General features: G+C 41.5%; 1 protein-coding gene across 1 annotated transcript in view; it reads left to right on the top strand.

Annotated features, from left to right (window-relative positions):
• The window catches only part of CA10 (carbonic anhydrase 10), a 475,830-nt gene that overhangs the window by 373,241 nt on the left and 82,481 nt on the right, over positions 1-20,108 (top strand). The window lies entirely within an intron of this gene.

Below are 20,108 nucleotides of genomic sequence, written 5' to 3'. Positions count from 1 at the left end.
TTTTAAGGATTGTTTCAAAGTACCAACTGAGAATCTACCTAGGCTCTTTGCTAGGTACTAGGGATACAAAGATTTAAAAGAAAACAAAACAAAACAAAAAGACAAAGCTCCTCCCACAGAGGAGTTCAAAGAGTACTATATTCAAAGCAATAAAGTATAGCCATTCTGTTATGAAGATGTACGAAGATGCTGGCCAACTCACAGGAAGAAGTGACAGATTTTACCTGAAGGGATCAGGAGAAGTGTCCCAGAGGTGGGGCCCTTTGAACTGGGCTAAGAAAGAAAGGCAGTGCCAAATACTTTGTAAGAACATCAGCTCTGAAGTCAAAGTACCTGAGTTTGTACCTCCTGCTATGATATTCATTTATTGTATGATCTTGAGATGGTTTCTTGATCCTTCTAAGGCTGAGTTTAAATGCAACACAAGGTTATTTTGAAAATTAAGTGGGATTTCAGATGTAAGGAACACTTGGAGTACTCAAGAATTGATAGACAACAAAGATAAAGCAAGAAATGAAGGACAACAAAGTCACCAAGTTGTGTCAGGGTCTTGTGTGTATTGGGGAAGGGGTGGGTGGAGTTCATCATCCTCTATTCATAATGGCTGCATGGAGGACAAGGTTGAGCAGGAATGAGCCTCCTTTCTGGATCCATAGGAAAAAAATGCTAGGATTGATTAGGGATGTCTGCCAAAGGCACCCTAATGGAAAAAAAAAAAAAAAAAACTCCCTAAAGTTGCAGATTCTGAGTTGGAGTATAGTAGGGAATATGGTGAAAGCAGGGAGAAAATCCATGCAGTGAGAGTGACTGGAGACTGTCACTCTGAACTAGGGAATATTCTAAATTAGATAAACACTTCCTTTTTAAATACATATTATTTCAGTATTTGTAACTATTTTATTTGTTGGTTTACTTGCTTATTTATTTGCTTTTATTTCTTTGCTTTTCTCCCTCACTGAACTGTTATATTCTGATCCTTATCATAATGTTGCCTCAGACTAAATTAATTTATTAATGAATTTATTAAATGAATGGGTGAAAAAATGTGGATGGTTACTTGGCTGGAATCTTCACTCTGTAGAATTCCTTAGAACTGCCTTTTCCTTCAATGTGTGATAAAAGTGCTTTGTAATTTGTATAGGAACTACAATTTTGAAGTAAATGAGTGTCTCCAAAATCCTTAAGGGATACATATAACAATGTGATCTTTCAAAGTATTAATTTTCCTAGATGTACCCAGACCACAGGTATCAGGCACTCCAAGGAATATGCATTTTTAAAGCTCCCAGGAGAGTCTGATGATTAGGTTTGTGAAGCACTCACTCAGTAGTACATTATTAAGTGTTCTCAATGAATAAAGCATCTAAACAGAGTTGCAAGTCAGAATTAACTGGGGACTATTGTCAAAATATTTACATTTGCATCCTTCCCTAAAACACTCGAATTGGGGTCTCCAGGAGTGGGGTCCAAGTACACACATTTGTAAAAATCCCCCCCAAGAGATTTTGGTTAGTGACCACTGAGCCAGTCAGTTTTAGCTCAGGCTCTGCCTGAATTATCCCAGCTTTCTAAACAATGAGAACTTAATCAATTAAACCGTATTGCACAAAAATTAAAAAGGGCACCCAGGTGTCAGTGCAAATGCAAATGCTGTCTAGACTGATGAAATTTGGAGAACAGCTTCCCAAGAAGGACAGCCACACACAGCCACTGCTCCAAGACAAGTTAGAGCATTAGCTTCAGCGTAAGTATCATTACACCTTGTCTTGGGCAGACCACATCAGCTGTGGTCATTTCTTTCCAAGCCCCTCAGTATGAACGGTCTCTAAACTGGTATGGGTTTAGATGCAAGGAATCAGAATGTTGGAAGCACCAAAACAGGGTCATGTGGGTAGATATTGGCCTTTGAGATATTTAAAAGAGTTTAGTTAATGAGAAAAGTTTGGCACCTTCTCTGATATGAGGGTCCATGGATGGAAGTCCTGGAAAAATGGAGTTCAGCTGTAAATAAATATATATTCTAACAAAGACAGCTATCCATCAATGGAATGAGCTTGCCTCTGAAAATAGTGAATTCTCATCACTGGAATTATTAAGCATGGAATGGAATTTGAGGACTTCATAAAGGTGACTCATATCTTAATGAGCAAGTAATGCACCTTCTCGTGCTGAAATCCCATGCAATCCACAATTTCCTTATAGAAAATGTCTTCCAACCATATTCCACTGAGTGTTAAGCCCCAGTTAAAGTAGTTGTAGCCCATCCTGTAGGTTAACATCTTATTTTTATTTTGTGCTCTCTTCAAAACCACCTTTGGTCTCTGTGTTTGGCTATCCTCTGAAAGGACCTAAGTAGACACTTCTAGCAACAGAGCGCGTGTTTATTTTGTTGACAATGAATAATCACATTGCCATCTGTCCCATCCATCATTGCTGATCGTGATAAGTCAATTAATGCCAGGCATTTTCCTTGGCACAGTGCAACAGTCGTTATCTCAAGAGCTGTAGATTAATTGCAGTCTTGTCTGGTGAGGTTATTGTAATTGATGGTAATCATTTGCTTTGTTTTATAAAGCTGCGTGGATGTACGACACAGTCAGCAACTGCGTTTTTATAAAAATTATTCATGTCCTACACGGAGAACTCCTGGATGCCTCGTTGGGGGTTGGTGATAAATGAGTATATTCAGGGATTCAAATAGCTCCATTTTTTCAAGAAGGGAAAATTAACTGTTTTTAATAAGTAAGACCCTTCGCTTGCTAATCATGTCTAAGTGGCTAGATTCACGTCCACTATAAAGGAGGGTCTTTGCAGAAAGAAACAAATATGTTAACCTGACAAAAGATAATATTTGAAAAGAATTATGTGATGGATGAAGTTCCAGGAATGAGGCTAGGCAAAAAGCAGCTCTCTTTTTGAGGGGAGGTTGGAAATACTCATTTTAAAAACCTTCAAGTTCTTTTCGAAGGCGTCAGGGAGTATACTGAGACTCGCACCAGCCACTTCATGGGACACTTGTAACAGATCCTCAGCATTCATTTCATCCACTCTTCACGTGCCTCCAATGCTTCTGCTGTGTGCTGAGCACCACAGCCCAGCAAAGCAGACATCTAGTGAGAGATACGTATATTTAAAATACAGTGTAACGTGGGTTATGTTTGAGGATGGTTCTGGAAGGGGGTTATGAAATAGCTCTCTCTCAGGATGGTTTTAAGGAGAGGATGGATGGAAACCTCTGTGGCCCGACATGGTCGCTGCTCCCACTGAAGATCAGGTAGGGACATGAGCCTTTCCAGGCTCAGCCTCTTGGGTCTCTGGTTCTGCTCAAACATATCCGAGCAAGGAAACCATCCACAGCTATTGCTATGAATGCAGATAAGACTTTTCCATTAAAAGGTGGAATAAAAGTCGTATGTTATTTATTTATTTATTTATTTATTTATTTATTTGGTTGTTTGTTTATGTATTTAGTGGCTCAGAGCCAGAATAGAGAAAACAGTTATCTCAGGGCAAATAAGTGAGAAATGCAGAAAATGCAGGCCTGTCCCCTTAAAGGAGTCAGTTATTTGCCATCCTTTAGAGACAGGCTTGACTTAAAGCCACACAAATTTGTAGGAATAAGCAACATCAAATTGTCCTGAAGTGTGCTAAAGTATGAAAAGCGCTGAGGAGCACATAACTGAGAACCAGTGCCCCATTAGGCATTCAACAGCTCTGGGGGGAGGTACTCAGGCAATGTAATTAGCACTTTGCTGGGAGGCTGGGACCTCCTTGTAGAGATGTTCGTTGGCACAAGCGGAGTTTTGAAGGGGAATGAGAATTGGGATATTTAAGAATAGCATGTACATGGTCATAATGTATGGAAGAGCTTCCTGAGTGCTGTATCCTGAATGCCAGCTTTCTCTCACTCTTCTTCATTCCAGAACAATATCCTCCCCACCTCCATCCCCTAGAGATTTCCAAGCCTCCTTCCCTCCTCTTAGCCAGAAACATGCTGCTTCCTCTTGACTCCCTGAAAATCCTCCGTATTCATCTATTTAAAAAGCCCACAAGCCATAGCATGTGAACCAAATTCAGTTGAGTAGCTAAAAATAGTTTACATGTTTAAAGGATTGTTTGTTTTAAGAAGAAGAAGGGATGAGCACTGGGTGTTATGCTACATGTTGGCAAATCAAACTCCAATAAAAAAATAGATAAAAAATAAATAGAAGGAGGAGGAGGAGGAAAAATGTGCAACAGAGATCATGTGTGGCCTGAAAAAGCCAATATATTTACAAAATATCCAGTCTTTTACACAAAAAATTTGCTGACCCCAATCTACTAAATTGCCCATCAGTGTAGATTTTATAACTGTTTACTCTTGCTTCTCTCAGAACTGTAGTTCTTTGTTAATAGAGATTTTATTTTGATCATCGCTGTATTCTCAGCACCTTGTACAATGTCAGACACATGAGAGCAGAGTCCATACATGTTTACTGAATGAAAGAATAAATGATCTTCAGAAACCCCTTAAGGACAGGGACTTTTTTCACTATTCATCTTTGTGTACCATACACCTAGCATAGTACCCAACATACAGTGGGTGCTTAATTGATGTCTGTGGAATGAGTCATTCAATCACTGAATCAGTGACTCAGTCAACTATTGGTGACCTAAGAATTCAAAATTTATAGGCATTTTTTCGTGGAATCTTGAGTGTGTTGTACCTATTGACTATACTAGGAATATCCAGCCTCATTTAAATTGAAGATGGAGTGTTTGGATAAAGGCTGTCCAAAGCATCAAGTTCTATCAGAAACTGAAAAACAGGAAGAATGGTTTAGTTCACAGCAAACACTAACTAGTGTTCCAGGCTTTCATTGAGAAAGGATTGTGCTTTGAGAGATTCAAAATGTATTAATAAGGTGCTAACCCAGACCTATCCTTGATGTGATAAAGAACACAAAGGAATTGAATACAAAAAGTGTCATCTTAGAGAACAAGGCACAAACTTGAATCATTTACTCTGCAGCACAATCCAGAACTTGCTCAGGCACATCTACAGGTAACTGCAGAATCTCATTGCTAGCATCTAGCCACTGTTTACATGCTTTGGGATTTGCTTTCATCCATCCATTCATTCATTCATTCAGCTAACAAATTCTTGAGTGCCTACCATGTGCTGCAGTGAAGAAAACATAAAAATCCTTCCTGTATGTGAGAAAGGAAAAATAATAAATAATAAACATATTAAATGAGTGTCTATGGTAAATTAGAATATGATAAACGCTATGGGAAAAGAAATAGGATCGGGAGGGATCAAAGCATGCAGTAATAAGTTACAAGTAAACAGGATGGTCCATGAAGCTGTATTGAGAGGATGACATTTGTGAGGTTGCCATAGAGATGTCTAGGGGAAGGACATTCCAGACAGAGGTAACAGCCGGTACCATGGTTTTGAAGTGGAAGAGAGCTGTGAGTGTTCTAGGAAGAGGAGAGCAGTGTGACCACAGGAATGAGTGAGAGGGTGTGAGAAGTCAGAGAGGTAAGAGTGGCAGGGCCACTGCACATTACGTCCTCTTTGCCTGGACTTTGTATGTACTCTGGCCTTTACTCTCAATGAATTTCAAAGCATAACATAAATTCTCCCATTTAATCAGCAAACGAAGTAGCCTCTTCTTATTATCCCCCTCTTCCCTGGAGAAACTAAGGTGCAAGACCATGCACACAATAAATGATTAAGGTTGGGCTTAGCTCAGGTCTTCTGATTCATAACATTGCTTAACATAAGCCAAGGTGTACCTGCCCATAAACTCCATAATAGTGATTACTCACCTACTCTGGGGTCTAGCCCAGTGGGGAAATTCAAAGATCTGTAGACCATGGGGAAGCCCCTGACTTCCCAGACTGTGAGCTCCTGCAGACACAGAGTAGGTTGTACATTTTTAATATGTCCCCATACATGTGACAGGCACCTGACAGATACTCTTGAATGAAAAGATTGAATGAGCAAGTGAAGATAACTTAAAAGATTTCAACTTTCAGAGCGCCTATATTATGCCCAGTATGTCATGAATTAAATTCTGTTGTCGTGATGGCAAACCTAATAAGGTTCATGTCAGTATCAACTGAAGTTCTAGATATTTTATGTTGTTATTCACAAATACAGAGTAAGTGAATCCTTCAAGGTACCTGGGAGGAGGAATAGAACAATTGATAGATAGCCAATTGCTAGAAAAATTCATGTAGATTCCACATTTCAGGCCCTGGAATTACTCCCAAGATCAGACCAGGGAACTTGTCTTTGCCAATGCTAGCAGCCAAAGTTCTGGATCGCAGGAGCCAGTCCCACTCAGAGTTAGCAAACTGGCCTTCGAGAAGCAAAGCAAACAGAAGTCAGAAGCCCAGATGATGGTAGGGCATATTATGATGATACCAGTAAGCGGATGATGACTGTGATCTAAGTAAGGATACAGATCCTTCCCTTTGGACATTTTTATAATTACTTCTGGGAAGAGACAACCCAATCAAGTCAGCACCTTCCTGGATTGCTAGTTTTAGATGGACACCATGGGGCAGCCAACAAGAGAAGACACTGCATTTGAAGACAATTTGCTGAGGTCAACTCATTACCCTGTTGACTCTCATCCTAACTTGCCTCATAACTCTGAGCTGATCCTGCCAGGATGACATTATGATAGCTACCATCCTCCTCTACTGGACTAATCTCTTTTCTGGTGTTGTGTCTAAAGCAGGAAAGAAGGTATAATATTACAAAGACATTATTAATGACAGGCATTAACTGGGATTTGATCAAGTTTCAGTGTAGAATCTGTCACCATGGAGACCATTACTGTTACGGCTTTACAAGTGTCGAATGTGGTCTTCCTTTATTTAGTAACCAATGACATTGTTTCTACAAACTAGCTGTACTTTTTTTTTCGCCCATTTCCAAAGCCACAGGAATAAAATAAATTGGAAAAGAAAGGTGTAAAGTAAGAATGACCCATTCACCACTACTCTAACCACTGTCAACAGTTCACTAAAATTTGTAGAGGTTCCACCAAAGATCACCTCTCCTACTTCAAAGTATAGACCTGCTATTGAACAAGTCTGCTCAAAGTGTCTGTCTGAAGTGTTAAAATTGGAGGTCCCATGGATGTCACCTCTTCGAACCCACTTACTATATAAAAGAAAAATCAGATGCCAGAGAGGATAAGAGCCCTGCCAAAAATCACTGAGGTTCAGTGGCTGAATCAGGACCAGAACCTAAGTTTGAAATTTAAATTTTTTCAGATACAAATTTAAATCATATTAAATCCCAAGATTCAGCAGCCCCTTTGAGATCATCTGATTTAGTTGCCCCATAGAGCAGGTGTAGTCTGATAATCAGATTTTCTACCACAATGAGCAGAACCCATCACAAGGATGTTTATTCAGCCAGCCTCAAAAAGGCAAAGACATTGGCAGAGTATTTTACAAACATGAGCACTGATCAGCATCCATGAGGAGATGGATCTAGAAGTTACCACATCACCCTCAACAAAAATACCACCAATGTAAGAACTGTAATAGTGCCTGATTGCAAGAAATGTGGAAATGAAAGACTGGAAGACTAAAATAGAAAGCAAAGCTCCTTAAAGATCCTTCAGTTGGTCTTAATATGAAAAGGCAATCACAACGACCTAAGAATATGAGCCACGCTTTTCTACAGTTTGAATCCCCGCTTCCACCCACTCTCCCCAATAACCATCTAGAACAGCTCAGTAATATTAAATATAAATAATCTAGATAATAATATTACAAAATTAAATCATTAGATGTCTAGCCACTCCATGGATGTGCTGCTGTACAATTCAAAATAAAGCCGTTTAAAACCCCCAGATTCATTTGCTCTGACATATCGATAAACTTTTGCTGAAACAAAGCTAATCTTCTCAATGGTGTCGACTTAATTGCTCACCAGTTGACGGATAATAAACAGACCTGAGGATTAAAATATGAACTAATTACTGTACTCAATTCCATTTACTTGATTTCATGTTCCATTAATTTTTTGCATCATTTCTGGTGGAAGCCTTAGATTTATGGTCGCCCCAAATGAGTTATGCCACTTAGTTGCCTGTGGCATGCTCATGTTCAGAATTGGTGGGAAAGGGCGAAATTCTGGGCAGTAAATATTTAGCCAAAGCAGCCTAGGATATAGTAAGTGAAGGTAATTATCTGTTCCCAAATACCAGCCAGAGTCACCCTCTATAAATCTATCCCCATCTTCGCAGTAAAAGGGCAACACTAGGATTGCTCTCATGATTATTCATTGGATCAGCTTGTTAGAGGCAGTTTCCAAGAGCAGTAGTTGCCTTGGCCCAGAAGAGGGCTTCAGGGAAGCAGAGGCGAGCACACACCATGGAAAAGGACATTGGTCCAAGAGTCAGACACATTGGACATAGGGTAACATTTTTACTTAGAAAGTCTGCCTTCAAGATCTCATTCTGTCACCTACTAGTTGTGTGATCTCAGTAAGGACAAAACTGGACAAATCACTTAGCCTTCCTTAACCTTTTTAAACTCTGATCTGGGTTTAATAATGCCAGTCATAGATGATAGATGATAGATAGATAGATAGATAGATAGATAGATAGATAGATAATCTCATAGGTTGATAGCAGTGGGAGAAAGCACTCCTGTGATAGGACTTTTTAAGCTGTCAAGTGCTATGCCAGTCATCTAGTCCAAAATCTTGCAGATAAGTCCAAAATCTTTGCAGATAATCATAACACACCAATATAATTGCTACCATTGGCTCCCATTTATTGAGCATGCATGATGACCCAGGCACTGTACTCAGTGCCTCCTCACACCCAGTGTTCAAAACAGACCTGTGAGCTAGCACTCATGTGCACCATTTTATAAAAAGAAAAAGTCAGAGACATTAAAGAACCTGCTTTTAATCACATGGTCCATAAGGGGAAGAGTGGGGATTTGAGCCCAGGTCTCTGACTTAAGCTAATGCAAAGTCGCAGCAGCTAACTGGTTCTGCTTCTAAGCAGCTGCTTGATCATGGGTAAGTTCATTCTCTCTAATCACAAGTGCCCTATGTGTCACCTGAGAGGATATTTCAGCCCCTCCCAGTTCTACATCAGCCTTAGGAATTGCCTGCACTTTTTCTGGCTGTAAAGGGAGACAGAAGCCTATTTCTCCAAGTGGCACAAATTGCAATGGGAAATATGACACAGCATCATTTTGTGCACCCGCTGATGACTGTAGATTCATTCACCTGCCACTCTCAGATGGACAGTAACTGGACGTTCCATACAGATGCATAGCAATGGGTTTTTTTTTTTCTCTCACTTCTTTGAAATACACTAAGCAAGGTATTGTATATCTGTAAAATTGGTTGTGTATAAACACATCTGTTTCCCTTTGCAAAGCACGGGAACTCATGTTCCTTTGGCTCAGAGGTGGCGTGGGCAAATACATTTTCTTGGAGTGCATCCCGTTTGCTGAGCTAGAAATTTCTGGATTGGGTCTTAAAAATGGATCCTGCAGGAGCTGTTTGGCAAAATGAGCTTAGCCAGGAGGTTTTAAATCACACTCCCAGCCAGGAAATAGGGGAAGGCCCAGCGATCACCAGACACCTGCCTCAAGACTCAGTGCCCCTGCTCTAGTTTTTTCAAAGCAAATAGCTGTGTCTGCTTTGGGAAGGATTGTTGTGGACCCAAACTTACCCCTCCCCCCCCCATAACAATTGCTGTTTCTGTAAGGTCCTTAGTCAGGATCACACATTTCCTGTTGCACCTGCCTGTCTAGGACTGATGTGTTCCCCGGCCCCGGGTGAGGAGCTGGGACCTACTTGAATGAGTGGTGGTTAATTGCAAAGGTGAAAATTACCAGAGCTATTCATTCCTATGTTTGAATCTGAGTTTGTCACACACACAACTATGACCTTGGACAAGGTACTCAACCTCCTGGTCCCTCAGTTTCCTTATTAATGATACTAACAGTGATGCCCATCTGTAGGGCTCCCCTCCCTAGCTTTATTGAGGTATAGTTTACCTGCAATAAAAGCAATTTTAACTGTACAAGTCAGTGTGTTCTCATAAATATATAGTCATGAAACCACCACTACAACTATGATCTCAAATACTTTCATCACCACGAAAAGTGCCCTCATGTCCCTCAGCAGTCAATCCCTCCAACACTCCCAACCCTGACCCCCGGCAGCCACTGATCTACTATCACTGTAGTTTTGCTTTTTTCAAATTTCAATGGAATCATACAGTATGTAGTCTTTTTTTTTTTACTTTATTTTGTAAAATTATCATACAGTTAAATTAACTTTTTCCTTCAGCATGTGGTTCTCTGAACTTCAGCACATACAGATTTGCATAGCTATCATCATAATCAGGATATAAAACAGTTCATCCTGTGGGGTTGTTTTCAGGATTAAGAGAATCAGTGTATGTAAAGTGCTCAGAACAGTGCGTGGCACTCAGTGAGAGCTCAGAAGTGGTAGCATTTATTGGTAACAGCATGCTTCTTCGAGCTCCATCTTTCAGGGTCAGCATTTCTACCCTCTGTCCTTATCTGAGAATCCAGAGTGGCATCTGTGCAGGAGGTGAAATATCTACATTTCACCTTTTCTGATTGCTGATTTCTTATCAGTATCAACACTCCCTAAAGTAGGGCTGCACCTGTGCCACTCACTGGCCAAGGTGTTTGTCCTCAGAATTACACCTTTCTAGTCATCACAACGGCCCTGTGCAGACAAATCAGGCCCCTGCTAACACAAGCTTGGAAGTGTGAGTGAAATGCATCAGCTAGAGCCCGTGCAAGGAAGTACAATCCCCATCCCCATCCTGGCCTCTGAGAGTGCCCTTCCCTTTCCCAGATGAAAATTCGTTCATTCTTGCAAAGGTCACCAGCAAGTAGAGCATTTTCTCATACTCTGGATCCGAGGCAAAACCTTGACCTATCTAGACAGGATCATCACATGCTGCCAGGGCAGTCTAGGTTGAGGCCAGTTGGTCATTGAAAAAGCATCTCCTTTTCTCTAAAAAGTGCCCCACTTTGTACAATGAATTATATATATGGTTACCCTGTGTCTAGAAGACCTTGGGCAAGCTGCTTTAACCTCTCTGGATCTCCTTCCCCTCATCCAGAAAGCAAGAGAATTGGAGTAGCTCAGTCAGCACCCTTCCAAGCACCAAGGGTCCCATGGAAGTAAAATCTTCTTGCATAATTTTATCATCACATATAAACATTGACTGAGGGGGTTGTTGTGACATCTGGAGAGTCAGAAACATGGGTCTGTGATAAAATCTTTATGCCACATGAGAGAAGTTCCCTCAAAGAAGTATACACTCGTAAGTGGCCACCATCATAGGTCCTTGAAGGTAATAACTTGGGAAATTAAGACATTTGATGTGACACCAAATATTAAAGCTGAGCCCATTCTGCTGACTTGGATACATCACCTTTACTTGTTACGATGCCTGAAATATCTAACCTTCTCCTTGTGTCCCTGTTAGCACAGCCACGGTCCTAGCAGTATTAGCACACACGCACGCACACACACATTCTACAAGGCTTTGGTCATTTAGCTACCTCCCCGGTAAAATGCTCCTGTGGTTAGTTAGGTATTTTACTAGAAACTACAGGCTCCCTTTGAACCATTTTGCTTTGTGTATTTTAATTACAATTTAAGTGATTTCTCTACATGGAGCATCCCTAGGAAGAAACCCTAGGAATTATCATCATCATCCACTTAGGCTTTGTTTCAATTCTGGTCTTTAGAGAGCCAGAAAAACAAGAAGATTCTGTCACTGTAAACCCCTCCGTAAATCCCTATTGGTGTCAGCATTTAGCCCTCTTTGCCATCAAACAAAAGGAAGAGGGCTTCCGCTCCAAAAGGCAGTTTCAGGCTTTGCTTTTAAAAACCCTGGGGGCTTCCAAACACTCAGTCCCACCAAGCTCTAGTGCTGCTTCTGGAGTATTCATTTAGCTTGATTTACATTATTTTAATTTTCTTAGGGGTGTCTTTACTAGCTAGAGGGTGATTTTTTCCCCTAATTAAAGAACAAGTTGATTCCAAAGCACACAGAACCAAACAAGCCCCTCCATACCCTGCTTGCTTGTCACTTTCTCCTGCTGTTCTCATTTTTGGATGCTTTTCAGCTTCCACCATACCTGCCTTCTCAAACTGAAAACAAGATAGAATGACAGTGGATGAGGCCTGTCTTTTGATGGAACGAACCAACCCTTGGTTTCAATTCTTTTCATTTCCGGGAGCATATGATGGTTTGGGGGAAGGTCAAGTAGTGTTCTCTCTATTTCTTAGATAGAAAACCTGTCTTATCAGCCAGTGTAATTCAACAAAAATCCATGCGTTGAGCTGAGGATGGTTCTAGCCTAGGGCTGTGCAGTGAACAAACCTGGCAACTATTCCACCGGAGTTCAGGTCCCCAAAGGCATTTTAGGAGTGGTGCTTTGGGATGCAAGTAACAGGAACTCACTCAAGCTAAGTGAAACTACCAAGGTGATCTATGGAAAGCCTCAAGGATATGTCATAGGACTCAAGGTCACCTGGGCCAGTGAGAGAATAGAAGCCAGAGGTGAATAAGGTCATGACCCCATGGAACTACTCCAACCCCACTTCTTATCTCTGCATAATTGCTTTGTTCTTCTCTCCGTAAGCTGTCCTTTTTTCCAAGTCTCTATGCACATGCAGGGACAAATGACCCCCCTAAAGTTTCCAAGTTTATGCCCTCTTGGATTAAGGCCTGATTGCCTGGCTGGCTCATCATCCCAATTCTGAATTCTCCAAAGAAAAAAAATGGACTTTTTCCAAACTAGATCTGATGTCCTCTCTGACCCAACCAGCTATGCAAGGGGGATGGGATCATGTAGATACGCAAGTCTGGGGAGACCTTCCCCAATGGGAAGGAGAGCTATTACATATTACATAGCTATTACATAGTGACATAGGGGGTCACTGTAAGCCACATAGATGACTCTCAAATATCAACTGTGATGGGGAAGAACATAGTTTTTTTTCTGCTCAGCCCAAAAATCCATACAATATATTTGACGCAAATCTGGGGGTGGGGAAGGCATTCAGACGTGAGCAAGATCTTGAAATACAGGTATGAATGTGACTGAACTAAGATGAGCATCCCAGACAAATAGGAATAGCACCTGTTAATAGAAGAATAAATGCAGTCAATCTATAGCATGCTCTCAAAGAATTTAGCATCATGTGATTGTCACAACAATCTTACTCAGCATGGGGATGTCAGTGGCACATCACAGCCATGTCACTCATCTTCCTGGCTGCCTGCATGTCTCTCTCTCTCCTCCCATTCTGCCAATACATAAATCACAGGGTGGACTCAAATTAGTTTCCCAGGGGGTGGTGTCAAGCAAACATGCATTCAAATGCCAGCTCTGCCACTTAATGTGAGCCCTTCAAAAATATTTAGGCTCCTCTAAAATGAGAAAAAAATGGTAGTAACAGTATGAACCTCAGAGAGTTGTTGTTTTAATAAAACAAGGGAATTTTAGATAACCTTAGCACTGTGTCCGGCACAGAGGGGATGCCAAGAATGTTTGTTTCCAGCCCCTTCCCTCTCTATCTGTTGTTTTCTCCAGGAGTGGGCAGATGAGATGTCTTGAGTAAAAACATGCAGACTTGGGAGGGATGTGGTCTAACATTGGAATGGAATAGTTAAAATAAAGACTCTTCCCCCATCCACCAAAAGAGGGGAACATTTCTAACATCAGTGGACCTTTACGTGTGTCCTCGCCTCTTACCTGTCAGTTTCCAGAACTCAGAGCAAGAAGAAAAATGGTTTATATTGTTCACAATTACTCATTGGCTTGGAACCACTTCCACTTTCTTGATGTGAGGCATCCAGTGGGACCAATCACCCTAGCTTCCTGTTGTCCACCTCGGTCAGGAACCAGGTTATCTGGGCACAGATGATTAAGTTAATGACAACTGTATCTAACCTCTGTCCCTTCCAAGGCACTGCATCAACCCAAGGAATTATTCTGCCCCTTATGTTGATTTAATTTCTTAAGAGCCCTATTTACAGGATACTCTTTAAAAGCCTTTTGAATATTGAAGTCCAGGATATCCCCATTGGGATAGTTTTCTCATTGTTACTGTTCTGGAAAATGCCAACAGGTGAGAAACACATAGCTTTCTTGGGCAGAGGTTGAGCTTGATCAACATTGCAGGTTATATTATTTAATTTTGGTGCTCGTTTTAATTAAAAGAAAAGTTCATTTAAGTAGACCTTTAATATTGAAGGTGCATATTTTTTTCATACTGGCATATATTCAATTTCTTTTTCAACAGGAAAAAAAAAGAATGCTTGAGTTAAGAGCAGAGATCAGGTTTTGTAAATTTGTAAATTTACAAAACCAACTACTTTCCTAGCTATATAGTATGATTCACTTCACTGCAAATGCATGTTAATACCTTAACCTCCCTCAAGTTCCCGTTGATTTTCTGACCAAATTTACAAAACATTTCTCCAGGAAATAATGGCCAATGAGTTCAAAAAAAAAAAGAATCCAACAAGGAAGAAAATATTCTTATATCACAGGGTTTGACAAAGTCTGATTGGTGTGTTTAATAACTTCCTCATCAAGGAAATAGAAGAATGACTCATTCAAAATAATGAAAAACCCAAAAACTCTGTATAATGCATTATATTTATTCCTCGTAGACACATATTTGAGTATCTACTGTATGAAAAATTTTACCAGCCTCTGGGTTCAAATATAAATAATGAACAGTCCATGTCCTCGAGAAGTTTCTGTTCTAGTAAGATCTGTTCTCACGATCTTTCTCATCAAGTTCTGCACTGAGAAAGCACCGCTCATGATGGGAACACAGAGAAGAACTGCGGGCAGAGGGTTATGAGCACATCCAGATTGCTTGACCTTGACTCTTAGCTCCACTGCTGGTGCTAGCCCTTGGCAAGTTATTTACGAGGTCTCTGCCTCAGCTTCATCATCTGTACAATGAGAATAATAATGCCACCAACTTATGCCTCACCAATTCACCTTCTGTCCTTATTTGTTGGCCAGTTGAGAGAGATGTCCATTCAACACTTACTACCTCTTCTCTGACCACATGGGTTGGCTTACCCTTTGTGTTTTCTGAAAATTGATGTCACCTCAATATCCCCATCATCAGAGAAAACCAGGATTTATGAGATTTAGCAGAAAGGGTATCATACAGAACAATGTATGTGAGCTGCAGTTCTTCATCTGCTTTCCTGGTCTTTCTTGGCACCCTTTCTCTGCTATGGCTGCATGGCTGCTAACAGATTAGGTTGTCTACCCCACTGGAAGGGCTCCAGAAAGGGCTGCAGGGGTTGGATATTGGCTGGGTGGGCAAGAGCTGGACCAAAGAGATGACCATAAAGGAAAATTAAGAAATCCTGGATTTTAGTTCTTTCAGAAATACTAGAAACTTCCACTCAAAATGTTAGTTTCTCCCCAAAAATAGCTTATTCATGCATAGGCTGGTGGGGAACATGTTGCAGATGCCTCTTCAGTCACCAGCAAATGAAGAGGGAGCAACAGAATTCATTATGGCCTGAACTGTAGGCAGTGACTAAAGCAGGGAGAGAGGGGGTTCATTGCTGGTAAACTTGGCAGTGGAAACTGTCAGAAAAAAAAATACATTAAAAAATACATTAAGGAGGTGGAAATTAAAGAGTCATGCAGGCCTTTTGGCTTGTTACGCAGGCCTCGTTAGCTAAAGAAAGTGCCCACGACATGATTATACACAAGGGACTTCCTTCTAATCCAGGGCTTGTGTTTCCAGTGATGGGTTTACCTGCTCACTCTCTGGATCTGGTGTGTGTGGGTGTGTGTGTTGCAAGGTAAAGGTGATGCAGAAAAAGAGAACAGGTTAAACAGCTGAGAAGTACCAGCAATGAATACATACTGCTTTTTTAATAATTAGGTCAAGGTGGGCATCACTGAAAAGACAACATCCGAACATGACTGAAAGGTGAGGGAATCGACCACGAGAATTGGTGGTGAGAATTACCCCCAGAGGGAGCAGCCGGAGCAGAGGCCTAAGTATGGATTGTGCCTGGTGTGTTTGGAGAACAGGGTGGTGGTCAGTTAGGTGGAGCAGAAGGGGTGTGAGGTCAGAGAGGTGGAATGGGGAAGGCGAATTGTGAGGGTTTTGTGGGCCAAGGAGAGGACTTTGGCTTTCCCTCCGGGTGAGAAGGAAGTCACTGGAGCAGAGCAACGCGGTCTGATGCTACCAAGCTTGTTCGTGCACTAGAATCTGTTTCCTTTCCTGAGAACACTCTTCCCCCTGCCCTTTTCATGTCTGACTCCTTGTTACTCAGATCTCAGCTGCAACTGTCCCTAACTACATGGTCACTCAGTCACATCACCCTGTTTTAATTCTCGACTCAGCATTTATCACTCACTAGTAATCTCTCCCGTTTATCTATTTGTATATCTTCTATCTCCCTTCATTAAAATAATAGCAAGCTCCGCTAATTCCTCCCCTCTTGAGTGTGGGTGGACTTACTGACACTCAAGAGAATGGAAAGGGGGAAAAGACTAGCTTTATGAAGGAGAAGCCTGAACCAAGAGGTGAAGGTTAACACCAGCAGGCATGCCATGTGGATGTCAGGTGCTCCTGGAATGTGACAGGAGGGATCCTTTATCCTTGTGATTGCATCCAAAACCCCATAGTTGTGATATAATCATGAGAGAACATCATACAGAGCCAAACTGAGGGACTGTCTATGAAATATCTAATGAGCACCCTTCAATTTCTTTCTTTTGATAAAATCCCATGGTTATAGAATGCTAAAGGAATGTGGATAGAGAGCATACACAAACTCCCTTGCTATTTTTACAACTCTTACATAAAGGTATAATAATCTCAAAATAAAAAGTTCAGGGGGAAAAGCAAGCTCTGCAATATCAGGGACACTGTTCATCTTCTTTTTCACTGCTGTGCCCCTAATGTTTAGAATAGTAATAGGAGCTCAATAAATATCTGATAAATCAGTAAGATGGACACTCAGCTCGGTAATGATAGCTTAAAAAAATGCATGAAGTGGGACACCTGGGTGGCTCAGTGGTTGAGCATCTGCCTTCACCTCAGGTCATGACCCTGGATCCAAGGATCAAGTCCCGCATCAGGCTCCCTGCGAGGAGCCCACTTTTCCCTTTGCCTATGTCTCTGCCTCTCTCTCTGTGTCTCATGAATAAATAAATAAAATCTTGGGAAAAAGTGGCATGAAGCAATTAAAGTGCTTTGCAAGTAGCTCTTTACAAATATTAGAGAATATTCTAATTATTCCATTTTGATTTTTTAAATGGAAGAAAGACTGTGGCATAGCTGCAGAAAGTGATAGCTTAGATCAGGACCCCTAGGAATCTCTAGTATATGACCAAGCCATTACTGGGCATCACTGACCTGCAGCCAACTCGGTTCATAAAGATTTTCCAAATCAAAGGCTCTGAGACAAGAGAAACTTCATTTAAAAGTTAAAAAAAATCATCAACTTGGTGATATCTTATTAATCTAGGTTGATTAAGAATGCATGAGACACCCCTCTTACTCCACAGATTATCATTCTGAAAACACTTGCCAAAGACAAGAGAAGACCTTTCTTTCTGAAGAATTGAAAAATGAAAGCAGGAGATTATGCCCCTCCTCTCCTTCTCGCATCCCTAAAAATCAGCTGCTCTGTGAAAGGGGTCATCAGGAGGTTCTGGTGGGAAGTTAGTCCATTGATGAAGCATCTCAGCTTCTAGAAATGCTCCTCTCCAGAGGTAGTGTGAGGGCATCAGGGAGAAGGGTGAGGGCTAGCAAGTGGCTAACGAGTGGCTAGCACTGAGGCAAGGCTGCAGCTGATGCATATCACACAGCCTGGTATCCATCCATCCGTTCATCCGCCGATCCATCCATCCGTCCACCCACTCACCAACCCCTCTACTCAACAAACAGGGAAGCAGCTGATACAACAGACAGACCACTTCATGAGAGAATCAACAGCCCTAGGTTCTGATCCCATCAAATGTTTCATAAATGTGGGCAATCCATTTTATCTTTCTGGGCCTCTCCTCTGTCCCTTAGGGGCAGATCTCTAGAAAATCTGTAAGTCCTTTCCTGGGTTATTCAAAGTGCATCGGAAATATTTCTAAGTGCCCTGTGCCATGCTTGTCCTAGCAGGGGAACAGAATAGAGATAGGATATGTTCCGTGCTTTCCAAGAGCTACCAATATAGTCAGGAAAAAATGATAGACATGCATTGGAAAGCTATGCAGCAATGCAAGACACTATATGGTTCAGTGTTGACAAATAATTCTACAGAATTATTTCAAAAGAAAGGCAGGGTAGCTCCTGGAGCAGTTCAAGATCAGGTCAGCCTCTTATATAAGTGGGACTTGTGCTGGAGCTTAAGGGTATATCACATTCACATAAACAGAAAACAGAAGAGTAGATTTCCAGTCACTCTCCCAGAAACAACATGTTCATTTACCTCTCCAGGCCTTTGCAGAGACAGTTCCTCTAGCCAGGACACGACTCTCCTGCCATGCTTGTCTGCCTACCAAATCCCACTTCTTCAAGATCCTGTTCAGAAGTGTACCTCATTTCTGAAGATTTCTTTGTGTCCCCAACACACCAGCATCACTACTTCCACCCTCAGACAGGGAGCTCCTTAGGACTTCCACAGAATATGTTGATGTGTCCATTGTACACCACATTCTTTTACAGCAAGAGAGTCTTTCTATCTCCAAGATTGTTCAAGGTCCCTGTCTTTATCTCTCTATCTCCAGCAAAGGGAAGGGTGTGATGCCCAGCAGAAGCATTCTATAATGAATGAATGAATACATAAATACATGAATGAATACATGAACAAAGACTAGCCATCAGTATCTGCCTTCTCAAACCCAAGGGATAGGTATGCAGGATGAATACCGGGGGAAAAAAGAGAAATCGCAAGAGAAAAAGAATCTTGTCAATGAGCAAACATACCCTCTTTGATGCTAGGGAAGGAGAGAAAAACCAAAAATCATCCTTCTCATATCAGCCAGCAAGTGGCTCTGGGGACCTCCCATGCACCTGCTCCCACTTGCCATGGATGTAGTAGGAGAACTGCACTACCAGCCTTGACGTGGATTTGGTTACTGGGAAAACATTCCTTCCTCTCGTTGGTATGCTGGACAGCAGTGCACACTTCCCTCCCTGAAAAATGTGGTTCATGCTGATGAAACCTTGACATTTAGTAAAACTAGAAAGAGAAGAAGATGTGCCTTCTATTAAAGTTCAAGCTAGAGCAATGGGAAACCCAAGAAACTAGGCTGATTTACTGGTCCTTTCTTATGTGAGTTATTCAGAAGCTGTTTTCAAATGAGTTCTAGCATGCTCATGAATCTCTGTCCTGTCCAGGTGGGAATAGAGAGGAGCAGTCTGGCCAGCCACACTAACATGTGTTCAGTCCCACACACAGGCCACCAAGATCTCCTCCCAGGGCAGGGCCTTTGGAGTCTAGCAAATCAGGTTCCAATCCTGCCACTTACTCACTGTGTGGCTTTGATAAGGCCACTTCATCTCTGTGAGTCTCAGCCTCACCATTTATAGAATGGCATGTCATTCCTCCTTTGCTGGTTGGTCATGAGGATGAGAGATGAAAATTACAATGCTGTTCCCACCTGTGCTGGCTCCTAGTAGATATTCAACAGCGGAAACCACCATCGTCATCACTACCTATCACTATGCTCTTCATCTTCAGCAAGTATTCACTGAATGACCCCTGGGATCCCACCGGTGTGCTGGGCCTTGGGGAGGTACAGAGATCTTTGAGAGAGGACTTTCATGGAGGAGATAAAATTTTTCCCAGCTCATCAGGGAGCAGCATACTTTACTTTCATGCTCAAATCAAGAAGGGAAATAGTCTCTCTTATATTGTATTTTCAGTTGCAGACTCCTTCCTTGAGAGAGCAGGTAATTGTTTTTCTGCATTACACAGCCATCATATATTATTCTGAGAAAACAAAATAAAAGGAAGGAAAACGTGCCCAAAGTCCCCCACCCCCAAAATCAAACCATTGCTGATTTCCCAAGTTCA

This window comes from Nyctereutes procyonoides, unplaced genomic scaffold (genome assembly GCF_905146905.1).
Source record: "Nyctereutes procyonoides isolate TBG_1078 unplaced genomic scaffold, NYPRO_anot_genome, whole genome shotgun sequence".
Classification (NCBI taxonomy): Eukaryota; Metazoa; Chordata; class Mammalia; order Carnivora; family Canidae; genus Nyctereutes; species Nyctereutes procyonoides.
The sequence above is the reverse complement of the archived record's forward strand: the minus strand, read 5'-3'. Positions and strand labels throughout refer to the sequence as shown.